The sequence below is a fragment of the Pipistrellus hanaki genome (assembly GCF_964339955.1).
Source record: "Pipistrellus hanaki genome assembly, chromosome: 6".
In the NCBI taxonomy this organism is placed as follows: Eukaryota; Metazoa; Chordata; class Mammalia; order Chiroptera; family Vespertilionidae; genus Pipistrellus; species Pipistrellus hanaki.
Genome location: NC_140508.1, coordinates 39,531,955 through 39,547,283, shown reverse-complemented (window position 1 = coordinate 39,547,283; position 15,329 = coordinate 39,531,955). Strand labels below are relative to the sequence as shown.

The 15,329-nt window shown below is 38.9% G+C and overlaps 1 protein-coding gene across 3 annotated transcripts in view; it reads right to left on the bottom strand.

Annotated features, from left to right (window-relative positions):
* Window positions 1–15,329, bottom strand: part of RAB27B (RAB27B, member RAS oncogene family) — a 119,807-nt gene that overhangs the window by 52,439 nt on the left and 52,039 nt on the right. For 2 of the 3 annotated variants that reach the window (XM_084887031.1, XM_084887030.1), the window contains exon 1: window positions 3,489–3,774. The exons of the other annotated variant lie outside the window; for it this stretch is intronic. The gene's annotated coding sequence lies outside the window, so the exon portion shown is untranslated. Of the gene's footprint in view, window positions 1–3,488; window positions 3,775–15,329 lie in introns of those variants that run through there. 3 annotated transcript variants of the gene reach the window in all.

Genomic DNA, 15,329 nt, shown 5'->3' with positions numbered 1-15,329 from the left:
AATAGATCTGATTAAAATCTCTTATGTATAATCATGAATTGCTCTAGTGCAGTGTTTCCCAAAATATGGTATGCGTACCCCCAGGGGTACGGGAAGAGTTTGGTGGGGATACGCACTGCACCATGCTTAGCTGCGCCTAATTCTACATTCTCATGATTATGAGGGGTACACAGCGTTACGAAAATTATAGAAGGGGTACACATATGTCAAAAGTTTGGGAAACACTGCTCTAGTGGTATCTTTCTTGGGATAATGGGAAATGCTAATTCCAATTTTTTTTTAGTTAATTTATCTGAACTCTTTTTCTTTTCTTTTCTTTTCTTTTTTTTAAATTCCATCTTCTGTCAGAGCTGCCAATGATTCCAAATTGGGTGATGTCCTCAAGATCATGGCTGGAAATAGCCTTCATGGGCACTTGATTCTTAACTTTCTCTATTTGCCTATGACTTCTCCCAAGTTCTCCAGGTGGTTATATCCAAAAGCCCAGTTTTACATTTCCACTTGGATACCTAAAAATATTAAATGTCTGGAAATGAATTGTTTTTCTTTATCCATCTTAGGAAATGGCTTTGCCATTACCCGGTAGCTCCAGCAAAAAACTGGGTGATCATTTTGTTTTCTCATTTCCTTCATTCCCATTCTTTATCCAATTAGTCAGCAAGTCCTGTTATCTCTGGCTTCAAATACTTCCTGAATTTATCCACTGCTCTCTCGGATCACTGTTTCCACCTATTTTAGTAGGTCATCTCTGGCCTACTGGACTACTCTCCTAACTGGTCTATTCTGATCCCCATATAATATGTTCTATTCACTGAGGCCATAGTGATCTTTTAAAAAGATGGCCTTGCCCTGTCTCATGTGGCTCAGGTTATCGGGCCATGGACCGAAGTGTCACAGGTTTGATTCCTCGTCAAGGGCACATCCCTGGGTTTCAGGTTCAATCCCTGACCCCAACTGAGGTGCATGTAGGATGCAACCAATCTTTCCCTCTCTCTGTCTCCCTTTCTCTCTCCTTCTCCCTCCCTACCATTCTCTCTCTCTCTCTCTCTCTCAAAATAATAATAATAATGATAATAATAATAATAATGTCAATGGAAAAAATATTTTTGGATGAGGATTAAAAATAAAAATATATAACAAATAAAATGAAGGCCTCCCTGAAGCTCTCCCTGGACCATTGAATCACACCAAGCCTTCCTCTCCATCCCAGGTCACTCTCATGATTATACTTTAAATATTTTAATAGCATTGAAACTTCCATCATTGCTCATTTCTTTATTAACTTAGGTGTCTAATTGAAGATACTTAAGGCTATTTTTTAAACAGAATTTTGTTCTCATTATCAACACTCTAATCAAGTTTTCTTCATGTAAGGAGGGCCTATGAGAAAAGGTTAATATTTAGGGAATATGAGTAATGATTGCAAAAGGTACAAAGCAAAGTAAGTAATATTCTGAGCTCCATTTATGGGGAACTAATAGTCTCAACTTCATTTATGAGGTTTACAATAGGGTTTTACTGCCCTTAGTGATAGTCCTACTTCCTACAACCATATAATGAACTCAAGCTCCCTATACACCTAACAATGAGCAAAAAAATAATTGTCCTTTAGCCATCATCTTTAGAAAGGGACATAGTTGACATGGAAAACATCTTGTTTGTCCTGTCTGCTTTTGCTATAATTGTTTTCCTGCATCTCAACATTACATTACTTGCTCAAGAGCTTAACTATTGGTTAACCTGCCTTGATGATTCAACTCAAGAAACTGGATTGACTATGAGCTGAGTTTTATGTAAATAATTGGCCTACATTTCATGCTCTAATGATCTGAAAATCAAAAAAAAATAACTAACCCGAAATCTCCAAGTGAGAGTGGGAAAAGAGCAGATTTCTGTTCTGAACCACCTGGGGCTTTGGATGGCTTCCACTTTTCCAGAAGAGTAGTTCAACACATGAAAAGCAATTCAGACACCAGCAGATAATGTTAGTAAAAGCTGGTGTGCCAATGAGCTGAGATGATCAGTTACCCTAGGGTTACCTTCCCTATAAGGTCAAGTATTCCTGTTCCAGAAACAACCCATGAGAGAGTGGTTTGCTCACTTATGACAGATTCCTTTATGTCTTGTTGGCAACTGTGAGAACAGGCCCATCCAGTTTCATCTGCAATGTTTTATTTTCCTTTTGAAATCAATGATGGTAACATTTCATAGGAGGACATAGTCATTTCTTAAACAGAAATGCCTCATTAATATCAAACTACCAACAATACTTCTTTTTTTTTTTCTTTTTCTTTTTTTTTTGTCATCTGTAAGAATCCCCCCTTTCCTCCCAAAAGGACTGATCCATCTGGGTAGAGGATTATGTTGGGAAACTATGAAATATATTTAGGGGGAATGGATCTATCACTTCATACTACTATTTGAACTTCATAGTAACTTGACAATTCAATAAACTTAAATACCTGAGGCTATTATGCTAAGTCTATCTTTTCTGTTAACTTTTAAAATGTAAAACTATAAACTATGTACATGATACATATATGTTTTTATATTACTGAATATGCATGAAAGTAACTAAATATTTTTTTAAACCACAAAATTTTCTCTTAAACAGAACTGAAGAGAAAATTCATAGCTATTACTATGTTAAATAATAGTTTTGATCCTAATAACCCTGAAACTACATGATGTTAAATTGGGCTTAAGTTAACCATTTAAACAACTGGAATCTTCTACCCTTAATTTCAGGCCTTGTTATAGGAGAGTGACTTTAACCAAACATACATTTTTCCTAGGAAGGCGGCCTCTAGGTTCCCTTGCTAGTCACACTTCACCTGCTTCAACAATTTTCAGATTATGTTGTATTGGGTGGGAAACTCTTGAAAGCTAATATAGTGTCACCACTTGAAGGTATACATTTGCTCACACCTCGTTACTGCAACACTTGGATCAGAATATTTTGGGGGGGGAGGGGAGGGAGGGCGCGGGAGGAACAACACAACTGAGCAAAACATTGGACTGAATTTACTTTTTCATCCTCTGCTTCTCCTTCACCTGAGGAAGGGCAAAGACATGTGTGATCATTTGCCTGGCCCGCCTCCCTAAATGACTTCTCCTGACATGAAACTCTAAACACGTTCTCATTAACGATCATCATCGTTATTTGTCCTTGGTTGTTGTTTTAGAAGGAAATTGCCACGGTGGTGCCCAGTTTTTTAATCCTCACCAGCTGTTTGAAATGCAAATACGGGGGGAAAAAAAAAAAGAAAAAAAAAAAAAGGCTATTGCCTGCTAGTTGCCTGCTGCCATCCATGCGCACACACACCACCGCTCGGGCTAGGATCCCTGCGGGCGGGCGCTGCGGCTCTCAGCGCTCACACCGGCCAGGCTCCCCTCGCCTCATCCACGTCTCACTTCCTTCTCCGAGGCCGGGCGCTGAGATGCCCTGAGTGGGTGGGAACACATTCCAACAGCACAACCCGACTCACCAGCTCGCGAAGTTTCCAGAGCGCGAGGGGCTGGTGTCAGGTTGCAGCGGCTCCTTCCCCTTCCCGGAGCTGGGACTCCTGGGCTGGCTTCCACTCCGGCGGGGACTGACGCGGGATCTGCTCTACAGGGCGACCATCGCGAAGGCGGCTCCTTCTCCTGCCAACCTGTGGCTCCGGCTCGGTCCCCGGCCCCTGCCCGTCTGTCTGGACAGCGACTCGAGCACCACCCCTGGGTCCGCACAGCCGCCTGGATCTGGGAGGTTTGTGTAAGAAGAAGGCGTGTCTCCCGCTCCTAACGCGGATGTGCAGAGCACACACCTCGGGCCAATCTTGGTTGTGACTCAAAGGCGCTTGGCTCCTGGTTAAATTCTCCTAGTGGAGCCTCGAGCCCTGGCAGCAGCTCATTTTTATTCCTCATTTCCCTGGGTTTTCTTTTGATATATATCAAAAGAGAGCCCAGGGCACTGTGAGAACTGCTCCCAACGCCTTGCATTCTCATTCTCTCCCAGGGGAATGTCTCATTAACTATAGAGAGTGAGGAATTGCCAGTGAAGAACAGAGAAAGGCCAAGGAAATGGAAGGGCAGCTCGAAATTCCTGTTTTATTTATTTATTTATTTATTTTTTATTTTTTTTTTTTAGTTTTATTTATTTTTTTTTTTTACATATTTTCTTGATTTTTTTTTATTGCCCCCCTCCCTCCCTCTCACACATCCCCTCCCTCCCCATAGTTTTATGTTCATTGGTTGTACTTATATGCATTTATACAAGTCCTTCGGTTGATCTATTATCTCCCCCTGATATCCCTACCCTCCCCACTGTAATTTGACAGTCTGCCTGTTGCTTTACTTTCTCTATATCTGTCTCTTGGTTCATCAGTTTATAAAGATCTTTATCATCCCCGATGTGTGAGGTCATGTGGTGTTTCTCTTTCGTTGATTGGCTTATTTCACTCAGCATGATGCTCTCCAATTCCATCCATCAATAAAACAACAAGAAAGCCCACGGTGTGGGAGATCATATTTGCAAATATTACCACTGATAAAGGTTTAATCTCCAACATTTACAGACAGCTTATACAACTAAATAAAAGGAAGATGAATGATCCAATTAAAAAATGGGCAATGGACCTAAACAGAATATTTTCAAAAGAAGACAGAAGGAAGGCCAAAAAGCACATGAAAACATGCTCAAAGTCACTAATTATCCGAGAGGTGCAAATCAAAACAACAATGCGGTACCATCTCACACCTGTCAGAATGGCCAACATCAACAAATCAACAAACGACAAGTGTTGGCGAGGTTGCGGAGAAAAAGGAACCCTCGTGCACTGCTGGTGGGAATGCAGACTGGTGCAACCACTGTGGAGAACAGTGTGGAATTTCCTCAAAAAACTGAAAATGGAACTCCCATTTGACCCAGTAATCCCACTTCTAGGAATATATCCCAAGAAACTAGAAACACCAATCAGAAAGGATATATGCACCCCTATGTTCATAGCAGCACAATCTACAATAGCCAGAATTTGGAAACAGCCTAGGTGCCCATCAGCAGATGATTGGATCCAAAAACTATGGTACATCGAAATTCCTGTTTTAAAAGTGAGGATCTGTGGATATGCATATAATACATTCATCAGTATGCACAGGCTAAGCTTTGCCTCCTAGGCACTTCAGAGATCAATAGGTTAGCAAATAGAGATCAAACAGAATCAGGAGGACACACAGGCACTGAACCTACTATGTGGCACACCCTGTCCTGGACATTTTGATTCACCCACAACAGGGATCCTGGCTGGCTCCCTTGAGCTCACAGTTCAGACAGACTCACACCCCTAGTTTACAGACTAATGTAAAGGTAGGAATCCCAGGTCATATACATCGGATAGCAGCTATTTCTTACTCTGTGAAAAATATTTAAAAGTTCCCAACCTGTTGCTTGCACTCATGATGGTCAACAAGGAAATGAGTGCTTAGAGAATCAGCTAGGAAGTGTCTCCTAGGGAAGTGCTGTCGGGTGAGAGGGGGTAAAGGAATACCCCCAAATCAAAATGAAACACAAACAATAGCAAAGTAGTGGAGAAGAGAAGCATTGACCCCAAAAGAATTTGTTTATTCTATAGGAAAATATGGAAGAAGTTCTACTTTCTGTGTCTCAATGGTCCCATCTTGAAAATGGGGATAATAAAAAACCTTCATAGGGTTATAAGTTCAGATCAGTAATGTGCACAGAACAGTGTGTAGCACAGAAAATGCTATGCATGTGTTGGCTAAGTTTATTATTTTGGTGGCATTTATCTACTTTATTCTCTCAAAGTAAGGTCTAATTCATATAAATTATTCTGATCAACCAGGAGAAAGTATAAGAGGTTCAGGTTGTAGATTTTCAAAATATATATGCTGGCAATCTATATTTGTGATAAATCTATTTCGCACTCATGAACAATATCTAACTATTGTATATAACAAGTGTGTGTCCACACTTGTTCTGGGGCCTGGAAAGAGATAAAAGACTAAACATAACAAGCTTGGATGTATTGCACTATACATAGTACATTAATCTATATATATATATATATATATATATATATATATATAAAAGGCTAATATGCTAAGTGTCCCTCCTTCCATCAACCATCGCTATGACATGCACTGACCACAAGGGAGCAGGTGCTCAACGCAGGAGTTGCTGAGCTGCAGTGACTTGGCAGTGGTGGTTCTCAGGTGACACACCCTGAAACAGAGAGGAGGGAGCCCGATTCTTTGAGGGACCACGTGTACTTCCACCTTCGGCCGTGGAGTATGTTGTTGCTGGGGCACTATCGGTCCCGAATCTGGTTTGCTGCACACTTGCATTTGCGTTCCACACCCAGTACAACAGCAACTTTGCTGAGTGCCCTCCGCACTCTGGGACCCCTCAGGGGATGTGTGAGAGCCGGTTAAGCCCGATCTCCTAGGCCAGGCTGTGGAACCCCACCTGCCAGAGGGGGCCCACTCACTCCACAGAGGCCTTTCAAACCATGGCACCACCCCTCAGGCAGCTGGCCAGGGAGGGACCACTGGATGTTGGCTCCAGGGCATGCCTGGCCCATCTCACCCAGTCCTGGCCACCTCCTAATTAATTTCCTTTCAATGTGCACAAATCCATGCACCAAGTCACTAGTTTAAAATAATTATCTGTGCTATACAACGATAATCTTCACCCATTGCATATGTTCACTCACGTGAATCCGAATGGCTATATTTTCCTGAATGCAGTAGAGTTTATAAGGCTCTTGCCCATAGAGCATCTCATTTAACTTTCATGACATTGCTTTGAAATAGGAAAGTCATTTATCATTTATATTGTCCCCATTTTAAGAATGAAGAAACTGAGGTTGAGAAAGTCCCAACAAAGTGCCCAGAATCACGAAGGTCCCTAAATGTAGAACTCAGATCTTCTGATCTTGAAGGCAGGGCTCAAGGTGGTCACTACATAGTACTGCCTCCTTGCTAGCTAGGAACAGTCCCTGCTGTGAGAAAGTCTAACACAGTTAGGGCCTGCTCTCCTGGTCACCCTCCCCTACTTAAGTGTGTCAGCTGCCAGCTAGGGTCAACTCTTGCAGGGACAGCCCTCTTGCAGTCACTTGCCCGGTAGGTCCTGTCTTTCGGGTTCTGAAGCTCAGAGGCACTCGTGTTGCAGAGTGATGCTGCTCAGCTACTCAGAGTGCTCACTTTCCACTCCTCCCCTATGGAATTGGTGCTGAGGAGGCGAGGGTGGTAGGAGAGCATGAGAAGAAGGATGCTTGGTCACTCAGAAAGGCCACTCTGAACAGAGGTAACAGACCAGTGCAGAGTAAAAAACCCTGGAAAACCAGTGAAACAGGTGATAGCATCTTGTGACATAATACAAAGTAAATGCCTTCTTATCCCTGACGTTGATGCAGCACAAATTAAATAGACATAATTTCTGTCAGTAGGTTTATCATCCAATAAACCTAGCATAGGGGTAAACATAAATGTACATGGAGGTTTCTAGTGAAAAATGGCAAATTGATCACATGTTTCAGCTTCCCATCCCCTAACTCCTCTTACTCAAGAAAAAATGAATATTTTAAAAGTCAATAAATCCTAAAGGCACATAAAAGGGAGAGGAGAAATCAAACGACAATAACTGCAATAGATGATTGGAAGAGTCTAAGTCAGATGGAGGCTTGGACTAATGCACTGCATGCCTATAGGAGGGGTTATGGATAAGAAGCAAGGCAGCTGACTTAGCTGCTTTTCATCCTTCAAAATAGTCTTAAAAATTGCCATCTTGTCTACCTACTTGAACCACAAGTGATGAGATGAGAGGTTCCTAACTCACCCTTCCCCTGGGATGGCAGAGAAGGCTGTGTTAGGTAGCCATGCACGGGTTTGTCTCCACCCTCAGATGATTTTCAGTTCATATGAAGGCCGTCTAATCACATATAAAAATCACCTCTTCCGCCGTTTGAAGAAACCCTACATCGTGACTAACAGTCACAAGATTGGACTTCCAGGTCATGCTAGTTTGAGTCAAACTACTTTTAAAGATGTTACTTCAAGAAATATATAGGCTTAAGTTAATTTATACTAGAAAATTGCTTTAAATGGGTAACATGTCCAGACATATTCTAGGCACCAAAGTGGACTTGTTCACGTAATTATACGTAGGGCATCTACTCTATGATAAGGTCTTAACCTACCCCCTGCTAACTTCACCTTGCCTCAGTTTCCTAGAATGTGAAACAAACGCACACTATGGCCTTGCCTAGAAATGATTGTAACTCATTCTAATTCTTTCTTTCTATGTTAAAGGAACATTCTATGGGAAAGAATCAAATGGTTTCATGAGTAACTTTTATATATAGCTTTTAGCCCGACTTTCAAAGAAGTCACAGTAGTGGGTAAGCTATTATTCTGTCTATGAGTAGTGTTAGGCCCCTTTAAAAGTAACAGCAAAACTACTATAAGCATAATTATGGACATAATTACAATTATAAAATTGTTTAATCAATTTATCAGGTTGACTAAGGAGAAATAAATCCATATTAAAAACTAAGTAAAGAGGAAAGAATGTAATGAAATATATATGCACAAACATAGTCATAACAACACATATAACTGTGTGAACATACGTATAGTCATATATTGATATTTATACATTACATATATACATATACTTACTCAATGTTAGCTTTATAGTGAACTGCAAAATAAAATGTCATTTGTGACTACCATTTAAATGTAAATGAATATATGGTGATTCCTTCATTTTTCAAAAATATGTTACTAAAAAACAGTGTTCTTATTCACAACTTTTGTTACATTTCAACTGTAAACACTTCAAATTGTCTTATCACACAACTGAGGAATAATTCTTTTGTAAATTTCTTTGCCTGCTTTTTAACCAATTTTCAGATCATTTTTTCCCAAGCATTCAAACTAACATTGATTGATATAATTTCAGTCAATTATTCCTCCCTCAATTATTTTTTGTTCAAATTATTAATGTTCCATGATAAGAGATGTTCCATAATGCCACCAATATAAAGTCAATATCTTTTTTAACGTATAATTTGGAAAATTATGTTGCCATATATTTGATCATATATACATATATATGAAGATAGTTTGCAAAAATAACAATTAGCAAATAAAGATTTAGTGATAGCAAAGAATTCCATTCTAAATAATTACTTTTGAAAATATTTTCAAGAAATAATTCTGCCTTAAGAAATAATCTAACATTATAATTACATGAAATATGAACTAATTTATCATCAATATGATAAAAATTTATAAGCCCACATGAATTTTTATTATATTTCTAGTATTTATTTAAATGTTTTTCTTCCAAAATGACCTGAAAATTTTGAGTACTATAACCATACAGTGCCTCCTAAATATGCGTTAGTGCCATAACCACTAAGTAGGTTTCTGTCCTGTGGAATTTTTAGCTACAATTCTCATTACCGCCATAGATTGAGTGAAGCACAGAAAAATCCACACACATTTTGTATAAAACATATGCTTTTCTTAAAACTATTCAACCTATTTTATATACACTATAAGCAAGTTATTTTTATAGTCATAAAAATAAGAGAGAGAAGGTGTTTTAAAAGAACATGTGATCAGAGTGAAGATACCACAATAAGAACACATTTCTTTGCATTTATCCAGCTGTAAAATGTGATAAATAATAGTCATCTTTTTTTGTATTAAGCATTCAAATCCCTTCCCTATGTGTGGGTCTCCTCTAATGCATTTCCTTAAAAAATTAGAAAGGCATTAACGCTTAAGGACAATAGCAAGATAAAGGTGCAGCAGAAACTTTGAAGTTAGCAAGGACAAAGCATAGTAACAGCCTTTATCAGAGTGGAGGAAAGTTCCTGTACAGGCACACAGAGGAGAGGGACTGGCTCAGTGGAGGCCTAGGGTACTCTGAAAAGCACTGAGTAGGAATAAACCTGAAATATAAGGATTGAGGGACCATCTCTACAAAACTACTACTCTGCCACCCAAAGTTTAAGAAAGGAGACCATCAACAAATTGAAAAGACAACCCACTGAATAGAAGAATATATTCACCCATGATACATCTGATAAGGAGTTAATTTCCAAAATTTACAAATAATTTATACAACTCAACACCAAGGACACAAACAATCCAATTTAAAAATGGGCAAAGGACATCAATAGACACTTCTCCAAAGAGGACAAACAAATCACCAATATACATAAAAAGATGCTCAATGTCAGAGAAATAAAAATTAAAACTGCAATGAGATATCACTTATGCCTGTCAGAATGGTTATCATCAATAAGTCAACAAGCAAGTCTTGGCAAGGATGTGGAAAAAAGGGAACCCTCATGCACTGTTGGTGGGAATGCAGACTGGTATGGAGTTTCCTCAAAAAATTAAAAATGGAACTTCTCAGTGATTCCACTTCTGGGAATTTATACGAAGAAACTTAAAATACTAATTCAAGAGAATAAATGCACCCCTATGTTCATTGGTGTTATTTACAATAGCCAAAATTTGGAAGCAGCTCAAGTGCCCACAGTAGATGAGTGGATAAAAAAGCTGTGGTACATTTACACAATGGAGTGCTACTTGGCCATCAAAAAGAAGGAAATCTTACCTTTTGCAACAGCTAGTCAGAGAAAGACAAGTAGCATATTATTTCACTTATATGTAGAATCTAATGAAGAAAAAAAACTAACAAATAAGATAGAAACAGACTCATAGAACAGACTAACAGCTGTCAGAGGGGAGAAGGTTTGTAGAACTGGGTGAAAAAAGTGAAGGACTTAAGAAAAAAAAAAGACAGACAGACAGATTATAGTATGGTGGTTGCCAGACCAAAAGAAGGGTGGAGGAAGGTAGAAATGTGTAAATGGGGGATAAATGATGATGGAATGAGACTTGACTTTGGGTGCTGAGTGAATGATACAGTATGCAGATGATGTGTTATAGATTTGTACACTTGAAAACTGTATGGATTTTATTAACCAACTAGAGGCCCAGTGCATGATGTCTGTGCACTAGGGGGGAAAGGGGGAATGTTCCTCAGCCTAGCCTGTGACCTCTTATAGTTCAAGACCCCTCAGAGGATGTCCTTAGTGCGGCTGGGAGGTGAGAGAGGCTCCCTCCACTACTGCACTAGCCAGCTGTGAGCCTGGCTTCTGGCTGTGTGGCGCTCCCGCGGTGGGAACACACTGACCACCAGGGGGCAGTTCCTGTGTCTGCCCCCTGGTGGTCAGTGCACATCATAGAGACCAGTAGTTCTGCTGTTCAGTTGATTTGCATATTAGGGTTTTATTATATAGGATGTCACCCTAATACATTCAATAAAAAATAAGTTTTAGAAAGGATAAGTTGATTTAGTTTGGTCAGTAAAGGAATACATAATGAATTTTAAATATTTTTGAAAGCATGTTAACCAGTTTATTGGCTTTGTTTGAACAGGTTGACACATGGCCAGATTGTGGAGGCCAGCTGCCCTGAAGAGTTGCCTAGACTATTTGTGAATAAGAAACAAACTGCTCAGCTATGGATAATTTTTGTTGCCACAGCATCTCTGAATTTATTCAAATGAGTGCAAAGCATGTATGGTATCTTAATTAGTAAACAATTAGTAAACATTTAAATATTTATAATTGCATAATATTTTGCCAACTTTTTTTGTTCTTACGGGATTTCTTTCTTTTATTATGATGGAAACTCCTCTGGTTTTTGGTTATTATTTTAACCAATGCTAAGCATGTAATTAGTGCAAAATTAACTCTTACATTTAAAGATACAAATAGACTTGAGCCAAGAGTGAGACAGGAAAGACCAAGCACCATGTATTCCTTGTTCAGGGACAGGTGACAGCCTCTGTGGTGATGGAGGAATAAGGCAACTTTTAAGGTCTCATTCTTTCCTGAAGTCTTTTCCCCCTCTTGCATAAATGTGAGTGGTGTTTACGTGTTCCTCCTCTCTCCCCAGCATGGAGGTATCCCGTTTTCAGAACTCACCTGTGAGTGCAAATGTAGATGAAGGGCTTGGTAAATTTGATCATTTTCTCACTGACTGTTTAAGAACAAAACTACTAAAACTTCACTAGCAAGACATTATAGGTGGTACTTAAAGCCCACAAAGATATCATTACTGACACACATCCACCATTAATATAACAATCTGTAATAATAAAAGTGTAAAATGCTTATTAGACCGGACATCCTTCCAGATGGAGCCAGGGCTGTGTGGAAGCCCAGGCCCCAGCTGCCAGAGGGAAGCCAGCAGCCAGGGGAAGGAAGGCCTGTTCTTGCATGAATCTTATGCATCAGGCCTCCAGTGTAATATAATAATGGGTTTGTTTCCATAGCTGGTGAATGATATATTATTGATACATATTGATAGAGTTAAGAAATTAGATGGTTTTGTCAGAGGCTGGGGACTTAGAAGGATGGGGAAATGAGAAGCTCCAAGTTCCTGAGGAGGTTAGATTATGTTCTTAGGGTAAAAAGGTAAGAATGGCTACAAAGCCTGCCCACCTCTTCTGACTGTTGCTGACTCCTACAAGAAAAGTTTAAACCTCAAGAAAAGACGCAGCCTCAAAATCAGTGCCCATAAAAACATTCAGAGACTTTTTTCCATAATACTTTTGTTCAGAGTATTCAGTGAATTTTCATTTTCAGAAATGCTGCACATAATGGGTGCCTTCTCAGAGCAAGAAAAGTTACTAGTAAATTAAAACTAAATGCCAGTTAATTTAACTGAACCTCAAAAAGTGGTCCAGCATTTCAGAATGAGCTTTGTACTCACCTAGTAAATTCACTTTGCTTAAATCTAACTTATGTTTGCTTTTCAGAGATTTTGAATGTTTGTTTCTGATGTTGAGCAGGTTGCTATTGATATAATTCTTTAAATGTTTAATTTTATTTTGGCTAGTTTAAACATTGTGTTAATGCCACATGTTCGTATCCACTGAACCATCCCAGCCTGATAGTAACTAACAAAACATCCTGAAAGCTTATCTAACTATGCTATTTATATCTAAAAGATGTTGTAAGATTATATATATAGTCCTCAGATATGCATTACATGAGGCATTACATCTTAACAATGGTTACTCCTATTAGTTCCTTTCAACATTCATTCCCATTTCAATTCATTTTTGGGCTAAGATTCAAGAGTATCCAAATGTAGTATCTGGGTGTGGCTGTGTGAGAGTCCCCCACCTTCTAGTGTAAGAATTTCAATCTGCAAATACTGTGTATTAGTATTAACAGTCACAGAGCCACAGATTTTTTTAAATTAAAAAAAAAATGTATTTCTAAGGCTTTAAATGCCATAGAACATCTGTTCTCTATGAGGTCAAAGAGTGGGATTTTTTTTTTTTTTTTTTTTTTTTTTTACTAATTTATTAAGTAAAGCAACTTAAGAAACATTGAGGGTGAATAAACTTCAAATATTTTTCAATATGCAGTTGACTATTGAGAAACACTGGTTTGAATTGTGTGGGTCCACTTACATGTGGGTATTTTTCAATAAATATGTATGGTATTGTAAATATATTTTCTCTTCCTTATGATTTTCTTAAAACATTGTCTTTTTTTCTAGCTACTTTAGTTAGAACATAATATATATAAAATGCAAAATATGTGTCAATTGACTATTTACTATGTTATCGCAAGGCTCTTGGTCAAGTAGGCTATTATTAGTTAAGTTTTGAGGAAGTCAAGATTTTATGTGAATTTTCAACTGTATAGGGGTCAGTTTACCTAACCCTTGTGTTGTTCAAGGGTCAGCAATATGAGGGTCTGTTTCAATAGGCAGAGACTGCCCAGGGAGTGATAAAAATACTCCCCATCAGCCACTGCTTCAGTCCCTCATAGGTTCTCCCCTCTTTGTCCAAAGTCTTAGTGTTGACTTTTCTTCAGGTCCACATAGGTCATGCAACAGTATTTCTAACACATTCACCAGGTCTAAGTCACATCAGGAGTGAAAGCTATTGCAAGTAACTGATGAAAAGAAAGCATGCTTCAAAACAAAAAAAACTTCCCTTGTTATCTAACAGGGGAAAAGGAGCCTGAACTAAAGAATCATAATTATGAACATTTTCATTGTGATAATTCCTGAAATACTTTTCGAATTAGGTGTAAATGTAAGCTCTTAAAATATGAGTGGAGAAGGAGTGAGTGCTCAAGAGTGGTAAGAAGGCCATTAGTTTTTGTGTTTCATGTAAATACCCAATGCTTATATACACTTGAAACCAGTGACTCGTGTAACAAGGAGATAAAAAAGAGACTGCTCCTCTAATCAAAGACTGACATGTTCCCCACCAGGTAATACACAATAGTCCCCGTGTCACCCCAGGCTCCATACCCTCAACAAGAGGTGGTTTCTGAGTTAATCAGGTGATTCAGGCAACAGCCACAGTTTCCAGTCCTTGACCTAAGGCTGAGTTCACTGCTTATCTGTGAAGCTGTCAACAAATTTCAAAAACTGTGACTTCACAGAGCAAGATGTGGGCCTTGGCAGGGAAAAGGGAGCAGCAGCAGTGTTTCATATCTCTGAAGGAAATCCCACAGCTTACAAGCAAATCCAGTGGGCTGAATATATCATTCATTTTTATCCCAGTAGGTCATGATGGAACTGCAAGACCAGATGCTCTATAAGAGAGCAATGTAGAAAAAATGAGCTGATGACTTCCTACAAAATGTGTTTGTCCCAATGTGGGGTAATAAATGCATGATTTTGATGGAGAGATATTTAATTATTCAATCCACACATTTGGAGACCTAAATTGTATTTTTCCAATGGAAAGAAAAACTAAACGCATTTCTGAAGCATTTTTACTACTCAACTGTGTAAAATTCAATCTCTTGACACCTGATCTTTGATTTATGAACATAAGTTTCAAACAACAACTATAGGCACCTGCCTGGTGAATGGTGAGTTAACCTTGAGATTGCCTTTAACTCTGTTAATATTTTCTAAGAATTATCTGCCCTTGGTTTTAAGGTCATAATAGCCCATGTTCTCTAAATTCACAAATTACCTAGGATGTTCAAGTCTTTCCAGAGAGGGAATTCTTCAACCACATTAGAATAAGACCAACCCGCTCACGGATTCTCCAAATCCTTGGAGCAAATCATCATTTATGATTGTGAAAGTTGTTTTGTGCTCTGAAGCTATATCTAGAATAACACCTGGCAATTTCAAATAGAAGACATACATTTCTACAAAGTGCGAGAGAGGCCTGCAGAGCGACTTGTGCATCTGATTAAGTTACCCACTAGCTGAAATTTGAAAGAGGGCACCACGCTTGGACTGAAGTGAGACCTATC